The sequence below is a fragment of the Equus caballus genome, chromosome 4, assembly GCF_041296265.1.
Source record: "Equus caballus isolate H_3958 breed thoroughbred chromosome 4, TB-T2T, whole genome shotgun sequence".
Lineage (NCBI taxonomy): Eukaryota > Metazoa > Chordata > Mammalia > Perissodactyla > Equidae > Equus > Equus caballus.
The window spans coordinates 45059226-45070658 of record NC_091687.1 but is presented as its reverse complement, the minus strand read 5'-3'; the positions used below and the strand labels follow the sequence as shown (position 1 = coordinate 45070658).

General features: G+C 41.0%; 1 protein-coding gene and 1 long non-coding RNA gene across 2 annotated transcripts in view; both read right to left on the bottom strand.

The window, feature by feature from the left end:
* Positions 1-3335: 3335 nt before the first annotated feature.
* Positions 3336-4355, bottom strand: LOC138923740 (uncharacterized). The gene is made up of 2 exons (XR_011437809.1): positions 4171-4355; positions 3336-3604 (listed from the first exon to the last, which is right to left on the bottom strand). It is a non-coding gene; the product is annotated as an uncharacterized lncRNA (long non-coding RNA).
* A 384-nt stretch (positions 4356-4739) lies between these two features.
* The window catches only part of LOC138923739 (melanoma inhibitory activity protein 2-like), a 28374-nt gene continuing 21680 nt past the window's right edge, over positions 4740-11433 (bottom strand). Inside the window, exon 3 of the mRNA XM_070264500.1 lies at positions 4740-4819. The gene's annotated coding sequence lies outside the window, so the exon portion shown is untranslated. The remainder of the gene's footprint in view (positions 4820-11433) is intronic.

The following is an 11433-nucleotide window of genomic DNA, read 5'->3' as shown; positions in this document are numbered from 1 at the left end:
TGGGCTGATTGCTTTCGATAAACTGGGACAGGGAAGGAGGCTCTGGGGAATGGAACTTGCACTTGTTGGGACACATTTACATTTGTAAGGTAAATCTCTATCTGTAAAAGGTGCCTCCCTCTCTGTACCAGGAAGAAGAGGAGAGATGACCATATCCCTAGAAACTCTTAATGGGGAAGGCAAGAACTTAAGTTGGTTGCTGTCTGGCAATCTCATGTAACTGATTTAGGGTGGTGACTTCTGACCTTTACTTAATCCGATTTGATTCTTGTCTAAAAGTCATGGGATCACCCAATGACCAGACCCCACCTGCACTGATACCATTTTAACTTTTTTTCACGTTCTTTTTTTTTTTTTTTTTTAAGATTTTATTTTTTCCTTTTTCTCCCCAAAGCCCCCCGGTACATAGTTGTGTATTCTTCGTTGTGGGTTCCTCTAGTTGTGGCATGTGGGACGCCGCCTCAGCGTGGTCTGATGAGCAGTGCCATGTCCGCGCCCAGGATTCGAACCAACGAAACACTGGGCCGCCTGCAGCGGAGTGCGCGAACTTAACAGCTCTGCCATGGGGCCAGCCCCTTCACGTTCTTTCCTTTGTCTTGTAAAGAGATGAATCATATACTATGCCTTAAATTTAGCTCTAACCCTCAACTCCGGGCAGCAGCAGAAGCTCTGACTGCCCATGGGTCCTGTCCCCATGCCAGCGGGGGCAGCAGAGGCAGCAGCAGAAGCTCTGCCTGCCCATGGGTCCTGTCCCCATGCTACACTATTCTCTAAATAAAAGAGCACTATTGCCAGATCTTAAGAGTCTAAGAAATCTTTCTTTCAACTCCTCGGCTCACCGACCCTGCATCATGTTAATACATGACAATTTGTTCTTCTATTGTGTCTTACAATAAAAAATGGATGATGAAGCTGGTTTCCATCCTAGCTAGTCACCTATATAAGTCAGCCTCATGCTACATGGACAATACATTGGGCTTGGAATCAGACAGATTTGGGTTCAAATGTTGGATAAACACAGATTAACCCTTTGACAGGTTGTATCTTTGAACCTCAAGTCTCTCACTAAAAATAATTTTAAAAAGGAATAAAATACTTTAAAAAAGATGCTATGAGGTTGTGGGGACCTGAGGTTGGCCACCCAAGATATGTCTCTTTGGCATCAGGATTATTTGAGGCTGATTGCTTTTGATAAACTGGGACAGGGAAGGAGGCTCTGAGGAATGGAACTTGCCCTTTGTTAGCACACATTTACATTTGTAAGGTAAATCTCTATCTGTAAAGGTGCCTCCCTCTCTGTACCAGGAAGAAGAAAGGGAATGACCTTCTCTCTAAAAACTCTTCATCAATACCAAAGGCAAGGACTTAAATCTGCATTTTATTGTGCTAGTCTGGTAACCTCCTGTAACTGACTTCCCTCCCCCTCCCAACTTTGGCATTTCTTTAAGGATTAAGCATCTTTCCTTAGGCTAGGAACTGATTGCTGTGCTCACCTGTGACCACTCAGCTCAAGACAATAGACTTGCCTCCTGCTACACCCACCGAGATAGCAGACCACTACCTGCTGTGTCCATCAAGCACTGGGCTGACAGGGCAATCTTGTGACTATTGTGGGGGGGACATTTCAATCACGTGTGAAACACCCTGTTTGGGGGTATATAACCACTACGTGCACCACACTTCTTCTTCGGTGCCCTTTCTTCCTTCGGGAAGAAAGGCCCCGGGCCATAGTTCCTCATAAAGCTTTGTTTAATTTTCTCTTGCTATTCTGTCTCATGTGAATTTAATTTGTTCTCCGGCCAGACGAACCTACATTTGGGAAGAGGAAATGTCCTCCTCCCCTACAAGGTGTAAATGAGATAAGTTTGATCTTTTGAAGGTTAACAACTGGTATTTTCCCTACTTAAGAGTGCCATATTTTACTAGCTCACATCTATTCAGTGCTTAGAATTCTAGGGCTAACAGGAATCTTAAGAGTGTATTAATTAGGGCTTATAGTCTGGCAGGTGTGGAAACCTCAAAATGCAAATTGCTTATGGTCACATCCAAAATCAACTATGTGACTAGAGCTTGAACCCAGGGTCTTACCTTATATCCTACTTGTAGTTTCTACTCTATGGATGGAGAGATTATATAGCAATTAAATATAATGAAAAATCAACATTGAAGTGAACTGAATAAATATTTGAGAGTTGTCTTAGTGCTGGTGAATGCAGTGGTACTCCCAGTAATTTCTTTATTAGAAGATATCCTCAATCTGGTGGAGTCAAAGACATCAATTCAACCAAACCTAGCTGCGGTTGGGCTGGGATAGCTGCTGAAATAAAAACTTGAGCCTGCAGAGGGAGGGAGCTATTAATTTTGCCTGTAGACAAAAGGGAATGCTTCACTAAATCCATTATATGCATAATGAAAGTGGTTTTGCTATTCTAGCCATTCCTTTAGAAGTGTAGGGGAGGAAGACATTTCCTCTTCCCAAATGTGGGTTCGTCTGGCCGGAGAACGAATTAAATTCACATGAGACAGAATAGCAAGAGAAAATTTAACAAAGCTTTATGAGGAACCATGGCCCGGGGCCTTTCTTCCCGAAGGAAGAAAGGGCACCGAAGAAGTGGGGTGCACAGAGTGGTTACATACCCCCAAACAGGGTGTTTCACACGTGATTGAAATGTCCCTCCCACAATAGTCACAAGATTGCCCTGTCGGCACAGTGCTTGATGGACACAGCAGGTAATGGTCTGCTATCTCGGTGGGTGTAGCAGGAGGCAAGTCAATTGTCTGGAGCTGGGCGGTCACAGGTGAGCTCAGCAATCAGTTCCTAGCCTAAAGAAAGATGCTTAATCCTTAAAGAAATGCCAAAGTTGGGAGGGGGAGGGAAGTCAGTTACAGGAGGTTACCAGACTAGCACAATAAAATGCAGATTTAAGTCCTTGCCTTTGGTATTGATGAAGAGTTTCTAGAGAGAAGGTCATTGCCTTTCTTCTTCCTGGTACAGAGAGGGAGGCACGTTTCACAGGTAGAGATTTACCTTACAAATCTAAGTGTGTCCTGAGGGAGGGCAAGTTCCATTCCTCAGAGCCTCCTTCCCTGTCCCAGTTTATCAAAAGCAATCAGCCTCAAATAATCTTGATGCCAAAGAGACATATCTTGGGGTGGCCATTTCCAGGTCCCCACAGTCCCGCCTTTGAAACTTTTTAAAGTTTCATAGTCCAGAAGCTGAGTGGTAGATTGTTTCATCTCACTGAACGCATTTCTTAGTCCTGTTAATATATCCCTCCAGTTAAAGTCATTTTAGAAGGCAGTGATGCAGGTGGGCTCCCAAAGTAAGGCCTATATTTTGGAAACAAGCAATCAGGTATTTAATAAGTATTTCTATGGAAATAAAAGAAAAACAAGGTTAATGGTTGGAGCAAATTATAAACTAGTTCCTGAGTCCAGCAGGCAGCCAGTAAAGAAGATTTCTAGATGTCAGAGTCAAAGCATCTTTTGCAGCGTGAAATGTCTCTGAAGATGTCATCAGGCATTCAGATGGCTTGCAGTTTACACAGCAACAGACAGGAATCTCTCAAGTTTCTATCAAGTTGTCCAGCTTTAGTCTGCAAGGCTTCAGGAAAAAGAGCAGGTTCAATTCTCAAGGATTCCAAATGAAAATGAGGAAAAGATTGAAAACATTAGTTTGGAGATCTGTAACCAGATATTTCAGCAGAAGAATTCAGGATTCAGTCCAGTTCACAAGTAGGAAAAAAAACCCTCAAAGACAATTAACAGAACTAGGATCTAATATCCACAAATGTGTACTTTAGTTTTTTGCCGAAACATAATTCTTCTCTCTAAAGTCACCCTCATTTTTACCAAAGATAGCCAAATTAAGACTAGTTGGTTTGCGATATAAGTTTAGTTTCAAGAAACTTGGCCCAATTATTTACGTAAGTGCAGCAAGAATAGCAAATGACCATTCAGGCTCTTAGATCTGCTTTGCTGGAATTTTTTATGAGGAATCTCAGATTGAACAGTAAAGGCCTCTCGAGGCCAGAAAAGCCAAGCCAAGGACTTGCCGTCAGATTTTGCCTGCAGTACCTACAGATTTGGGTGGATTCCTCTCTTCTTGAAGTCCCCCAAAATATTCCGAGGTTCCTTACACCTGCCAGATAAGCAAGCTTCCTTACTTACCAGGTAAGATTGCCAGAATCTCTGTAAACAAGGTACCAGGCCCATATTTCCAAGTGGCTTTATTTCCACAAAATCAACCTTGTTCCTCAAAGGCAGTATTGTCATATCCAAGTCTGTATGTTTCCCTCAAATATGACATTCCAGTCAAAGCTTTGGCAAGATAACCAATGTTTCCAATTGGGTCCTGTTATAAGGAAAACAGATTCTTATTGAACTTATGCAAATAACTATATTGCCATGAAATAACCATACTCACTCACTCACCAAGTTTCCAAATTCTGGAGGGATCAGGTAGGGAGAAAAAGATAAATGTTTCAGTTTTGCTCACAAAGGTATAATTTCACTAAATTGCTATAAGTCATAGCACAAGAAAAAAGAGAAAAAGATTTTCTTGAATCTGAAAAAACAAAGAAAACATCAAAAAATCAGCAATATTTCAAATAAAAGTCACAAAAATTATAATCATCCTCAGTTCATTCAGTCCTGTATAATCTGTTCTTGATCTTAATCTTCTGTTAGCAGTTTTATGAGGTCATCAGTTTCTCCTTTAGATTTCTGTAATTTCTTACCCAGTTCAGTTCTATGATCTGAAAGTTTATCAGAAAACTGTGTTCCAAAGTAAGTGTCAGAGTCCTTTCCATGAATCCCTCTGAAGATGAGACATATTTGCAAAAGAAAAAAGCAGAGTAAAACAACTGACTGTAAATAACAAAAGACTTAAAAATGACAATTAAGGAGAAACTTGGTTATTTCTGCGATATACAACACCTTATAATAATATTTAGAATTATGGCTGATAGCCAGGACATATCAGAATTTTAGGAATGTTATATAATTTCAGAACATTTATATCAATAACATTTACCCACATAATACCAACTAAGATTATCATCACTTATATGACAATTCTTCCAATGTAATTTAACAGACCAATAAGCCTAATTAATTTAGAATCTTCCACCTTATAGGAAGAGAGAGCAAATTTCTCTGTGAAGTCCCAGTGACCCTCTGAAAATCCCCAGAGAAATCCTCTTCCTTCATCCAGTTCAAAAGAAAGCCTTTATTAAGGACTTGAATATTTTTGAGGGAGAAGCTTGTCAAAAATATCAACAGATCTTAAAACATTTACTTAAACAAGATCAAGAGGTTGCTGATTTTGTCATTGTAAAACAAGGGTCACTGAAACAATGCTTCATAATAGTTAACCAAAGTGACAACAGCAAAAAAAAAAAAAAAAAAAAAAAACAAACTTAATAGACCTCTGTCTTTTGCATAGGAGATTATCTTAACCAAACATAGATCCTCTAAGCCTTTTATAATCTCTTTATCAAGAGCAGACTAAGAGTTTAAGAAAATTATCCTTTTGAGAGAGAAAACCAAATTCTAATTTTTGTACCAGTTTACTTTTTCACATTGAAACCCAATTACTTAATTGGATTCATTTTAATCTTAACCAACTTGAACAGGTATAAAACTCTTTTAGGAATTTCTATAACTTTCTTTTTACATTCAGAATTTGTCCCATGCTTTCTTTCTTACTTTCTAGTACTTTAGGACAAATTTATCTTTCTTAACCAATCAAACAAAATATTTCCATTCTTTATACCCTCTTTACTGAAAACATACATTTTAACTTTCCTTGAATACAGAAACATTTTCCTTATTAATTTCCAGTAGCTTTAATTACATGTTAATTAGAACTTTTAACCCTTAGCAGACCCTAATAAAAACTAAAAACTAAGCAATTACGAACTGTCTTTTATATGAACATTCTAAACACTTCATAATTTCTTGAAACATGCCACTTCACAATAAAACACGAGGCATACTTTCCAATAGACCCAAACGCTTTTAGCCTCTTTGCAATAAGAAGCCAAAAGTAGATAAACTTACATTTAATAATTAATGTCTAATATCTTATTTGGAAATGATCTAGTTACTCAATGAATTTTATCATTTAAATTAACCTAGCAAAACTTCAAAGTTTCAAGTTACCAAAAAGATTTTGGAAGTTATTTTAAATACACATGCCATAAACTATAATTATTGCTAAAAGTTTATCTATAAACTCTTATTTCATTTATATCTAAATCATTTGTTCCCAATAATGATGTTTAGATTACCCACAAAAACTTTGAGACATTAGACAAACAGCTAGCATTTAAAACTATGATGCTGACAAATTTCTAACAGACAACATGAACTTATTTGACTAGTGAACCCAGGCTGCATATTTGCATCATTTGCAGTGTTAACTCTGGAGGACATATCCAAACATTTTAATCAAAGCAACAAACTTAAACTTTCATTAACCAAAGATTAATCTATATCATCTTAACTTAAAAGACATTGGGTTAATTTCTATTGCGTTTAGAATTTATGTAAGTGCTTACTTTAATCCAATTAAACAGAGCTCTTAGTTTTGGCCATATCACCCGGGCGTAAAAATATCACACACATATAGAGACACACAGACACAGAGCCTTCACATCTATTGTTTTAAAAATCAGTCCATGAATCAGGTACAATAATATAAAGCTCCCTAGCTATGAATCCAAATTTTGTTCTGAGACTTTTTACTAATATTTGTGGAGAAGACACTCAAGATGCTAGATTTTTTTCTTGGCAAGGGCACGCTTATGACCTTTCCCCTCTTCTTCTTTTCTTTTTTTTTCAGTCTTAGGAATTAGTGATGGGCTAGATAGTAGTTCCTGCAGAGGGGAGATGATAATCCTTTTTGAGATAAAGGAAATGGGTGGAATCTGAACTGCCTCTAGATCTGTGCTTCCAGTCTTGCAAGGATTTTCCAAGGACAGGTGGAAGTTACTGGGTTTAACTTAATGACATTCTAGATTGACCTACCTGTCCAACTACATCACAAAGGCACAGAGAAACTCCTCAAGTTTTCTCCAAGCTGGAGTTTCTGGGACATAAACCATCCAACTGAAGGCATTTCCAACTAGTTAAAATGCACCCAGGGGGGTGAGTGTCTAGGTTGAGGCATTCTTCATGGCCATAAAGCTGGTGTCCGACTGACAAGGCCAGAGAAAGGGTGCAAAGGCGCCTGACTGCAGGCATCAACATAGTTATGATCTAGTCAAATCCCACTTAGCCCAGGGCACTTAGTCCCTGAGCCAGCACAGGTGAGCCAGGCAGGGAAGCAGGAGGCAAAGGCCTGGAGAACAAAGGAAAAGAGATCAGGCCTCACCCTCATGGCCTCTTCCCCAAGGGTTATCGAGATAGAGGTCACACAGCAGTTCCCGTGCCGGGGCACACAACACCATCAGGACAGTTCACAGAATAAATCACAGGTCTCCTATCCTAACTGACTCAGTAGGCCACCTAAAATGCTTAACGAGTCAATCACCGAGAGAGGCACCCCACATGGTTGCCGGGGTGATCAGGCCTGGAAACCAGAGTGGGGGCTCCCAGGAGTGGAGCCTTTGACTCTTTAAAGATTTCTTTGTTTCTCTATTGCAAAGCTCAAAAGGAGCCAAAAAAATGGTCACTGTCACTTTAAGAGAGAGGAAAGAAAAGGGTCCATTACCTTGAAAATCTCCTGAACCTAGGGCAGCGTCCTACTTGTTCTGCCTGTGGGGTTCCTATAGCAAGGGGCGATGGGGGCGTCCCTCTGCATTGCATCCCTTGTACACCTTCCCTATTATGCCTGGCAGTCATTAAGTGCCAGGTGAGCTGTCCCAAAGATCAAAGAACAGAGAAAAACAGTGAGGAATTTTCCGCTGGTCTGGGGGACATTCTATCCAATTGCATCCTGGAGCCATTCTCCCAAGAAGGGGTTCCCATACTCAACCAAAGGTTAGAGTTTGGTACTTTCCTTGAACTGGAGTCCCAATTGGGACTTTTCCTGCAGTTCAGAGCATGGTCAGGTGCCAGAGGAAGGGATCCCAATCCAGCCTTAAGAAAAGAAACCTTCCACAGGAGTCTTGGAGATTGGCGGCTGTCCTAATGACTTAAGTGGCCGACGCGTGCCCATGTAAAATTTGTCTATTAGAGATAGAGTCAGGAAGGAATGGATTAATTCATTTTCCATCACCCTCAGGCTTAAGGTACTGATTCTCTTCAGGCTGAATGCCACAATTTGCCCCATAGAGTAGCCATGGGCAGCAAACATGGATTCATACAGCTGTCTGAGAAGGTTCCCGATGGAGCAGTGAATTTAGATCCATCCTTGAAAAAGAGAAAGGCACAAGGAAGACTAGAACTTCAGCTCACAAGCTGGTGAAGCAAGCGGGCTCAGCAAGCCAAGGAATCAAAAGAAAGACTTCCTGGGCTCAAGGCCTGGAAGTAGCACTCCTCTATTCAAATAGCGTGGGGACAGGGCCTATGGGCAGTGAAGAGCTGCAGCATGGCGACAGGACCCATGGCCAGGACTCAACAGGTCTTAGTCTTATAATATTGCATAAGGAAGCATTCCCAGAAAGACGTTTTAAAGCATACTCAAGCAAAGTTGATATAACCTCTTCATAAAAAGAAAGTCAGCTCAAGCATTCCAACCTTTATAATCTTATCAACACTCAGACCTTTATATTTTACCAATTCAATTATAACCTTAGTCAGGGTTTAAACCTAGTTACTATTTTCTTGTGTTTCCTTTTCAATTTGGCCTTTTTTCATAGATACCAATTAAAAATTATGATGAGAGCTCTCACAATTTTTTTCCCCAATGTAGAAGTTTTCTGAATTTAAATGATCCATCGTCTGGCTGAATTGATGAGTAGGATCTTAACAGCGACTCAACCAAAGCTTAACCGAGGACAAAGAGGCGTCCCCAAAAGAGATCCAGAAAATTCACTCCCAAAAATAGCCTAAGAAAGTAAAGGCAGGCAACAAAGGTTGAGACAACAAAGGCCCCTTATGAAAGCAATTGGGACCTCTTATGACAAACTCCCCTGAGAGCTTACACAGCCGGACAAAGAGTGTGTCCCAGAACCCCAGTCTACTCGACTGGCCGCCAAGATGCGTGCCGATACATGCATCCTCCGATGGCGGAGACCAGAAAGGTCACAAAACCAAGCTCTCAAGACATAGAACAAGACAAAAAGCCCAGACAACAGGCTTATAGAGACGCCTGTGTCTTATGACAAACAAAAAGACAGAGACAAGGAAAAGTCTAACTCTGGGAGGAAAAGGATCTACAACCAGTGAGTACTCAAATACTAGAGTTGCTGAATCCGAGAAGCTAGCCTCACCAACATTTTCTCCTGCTAATCTAATTTAGAAGAGCAAAAATAACTCACCACTCTTGCTTCCATTGGACTCTGCTGGCAGAGATCCGGGAGACTGACGTGGTAAGAACTCTTACCTCTTGCCGGCTCTCGTCAGGGGTCCGGAATCTCTCGGCCACAGCAGTCCAGGAGCAAGCAGTGTCCAGCCAGTGAAATTTCATCCTGCCGACTATGCCAAAACTGTAGGGGAGGAAGACATGTGGGTTTGTCTGGCCGGAGAACGAATTAAATTCACATGAGACAGAATAGCAAGAGAAAATTTAACAAAGCTTTATGAGGAACCATGGCCCGGGGCCATTCTTCCCGAAGGAAGAAAGGGCACCGAAGAAGTGGGGTGCACAGAGTGGTTATATACCCCCAAACAGGGTGTTTCACATGTGATTGAAATGTCCCTGCCACAATAGTCACAAGATTGCCCTGTCGGCACAGCGCTTGATGGACACAGCAGGTAATGGTCTGCTATCTCAGTGGGTGTAGCAGGAGGCAAGTCAATTGTCTGGAGCTGGGCGGTCACAGGTGAGCTCAGCAATCAGTTCCTAGCCTAAAGAAAGATGCTTAATCCTTAAAGAAATGCCAAAGTTGGGAGGGGGAGGGAAGTCAGTTACAGGAGGTTACCAGACTAGCACAATAAAATGCAGATTTAAGTCCTTGCCTTTGGTATTGATTAAGAGTTTTTAGAGAGAAGGTCATCGCCTTTCTTATTCCTGGTACAGAGAGGGAGGCACCTTTTACAGATAGAGATTTACCTTACAAATCTAAGTGTGTCCTGAGGAAGGGCAAGTTCCATTCCTCAGAGCCTCCTTCCCTGTCCCAGTTTATCAAAAGCAATCAGCCTCAAATAATCTTGATGCCAAAGAGACATATCTTGGGGTGGCCATTTCCAGGTCCCCACAGAGGCACCATTCATCAGTTCAACAAATGTTTAAAGAACAAGTCTACCAGACAGTGTGTTTAATTTGGTCAGAGGAAAAGAAGGAAAATAATGTGTCAAACAGTTTATAACAAAGGGTAGGGGGTCAGATATGAAGAATAATTACCATAATAGGTGATAATTTCCTCATTAGCATGTCAGCTCCAGTGGGCAGTGATTTTCATCGGTTTTGCTCATTGTGTCCCCAGGGCTTAGAACAGTTCTTGACACAAGGTAAGGTCTGAGTAAATATTTGTTGAATGAATGAATTTCCTCAAAAGAGATGTAAACAAATATGAGAGATACTAGCATTTGCAGAAGATTAAGCCAGAGGAATCATCAAATAGTAGAAAAAGGCAGCCCCACCTTATTCCTCATGGAAATGAGAGACCAGCAGCCAAAACTTCCTCCATGATTCAGAGTTGCATGTCTTTTCTGACAGCGTGGCTCACGTATCTAGCTTAACATGCCTGTTTCCTTCCTTCCTTTCTCCCAGTCTCTTCTTTAAGCTGGAATTTTTTGGCAGCAATAGATTTTCAGACACTTTTAAAGGCATGGTAGGGCCTTGCAGAAATGATGTACTCTCTAGTCTGAATTAAAATATCCAGACGTGGGAGGCTAAGAAGAGTTGATGGTAGACTGCAACCTCTGACATCTGCCAGCAAGTATATATCCTGAGCATCAGCTGACAGCTGGGCAGTGGAGGATGCTTGCCTGTGTTTGCAACTGGGTGGAGTGAGATGAGGTGGAGGGAGTCTAGAGAGTACCATGTGGGTGGGATTTGTTTTCTTACCTTAAAGCCACTCCTTCTTGTCCTTCCCTTGCCTTTTTCACAGGCTTCCAAGTGGATGTTTCTAGAAGCAAATGACTCAAACCCCACAGATACATGTAATTGATATCATTTTCCTTATTTTACAAAATAATATTACAATAACAGTAATGGAGTCCACCATCTTAACAAGTTAACGACTGCCATTTTTCTATGTGCTATCTGATGAGGATTTTTAGGCTGCTTAATTTTAAAACGGTTTATGATGAGGACTTTTAGGCTGGTTACTTTTAAAACTACAGATGAGAAGCAGGCTCCAAGGAGTGGAATTTGCTTGC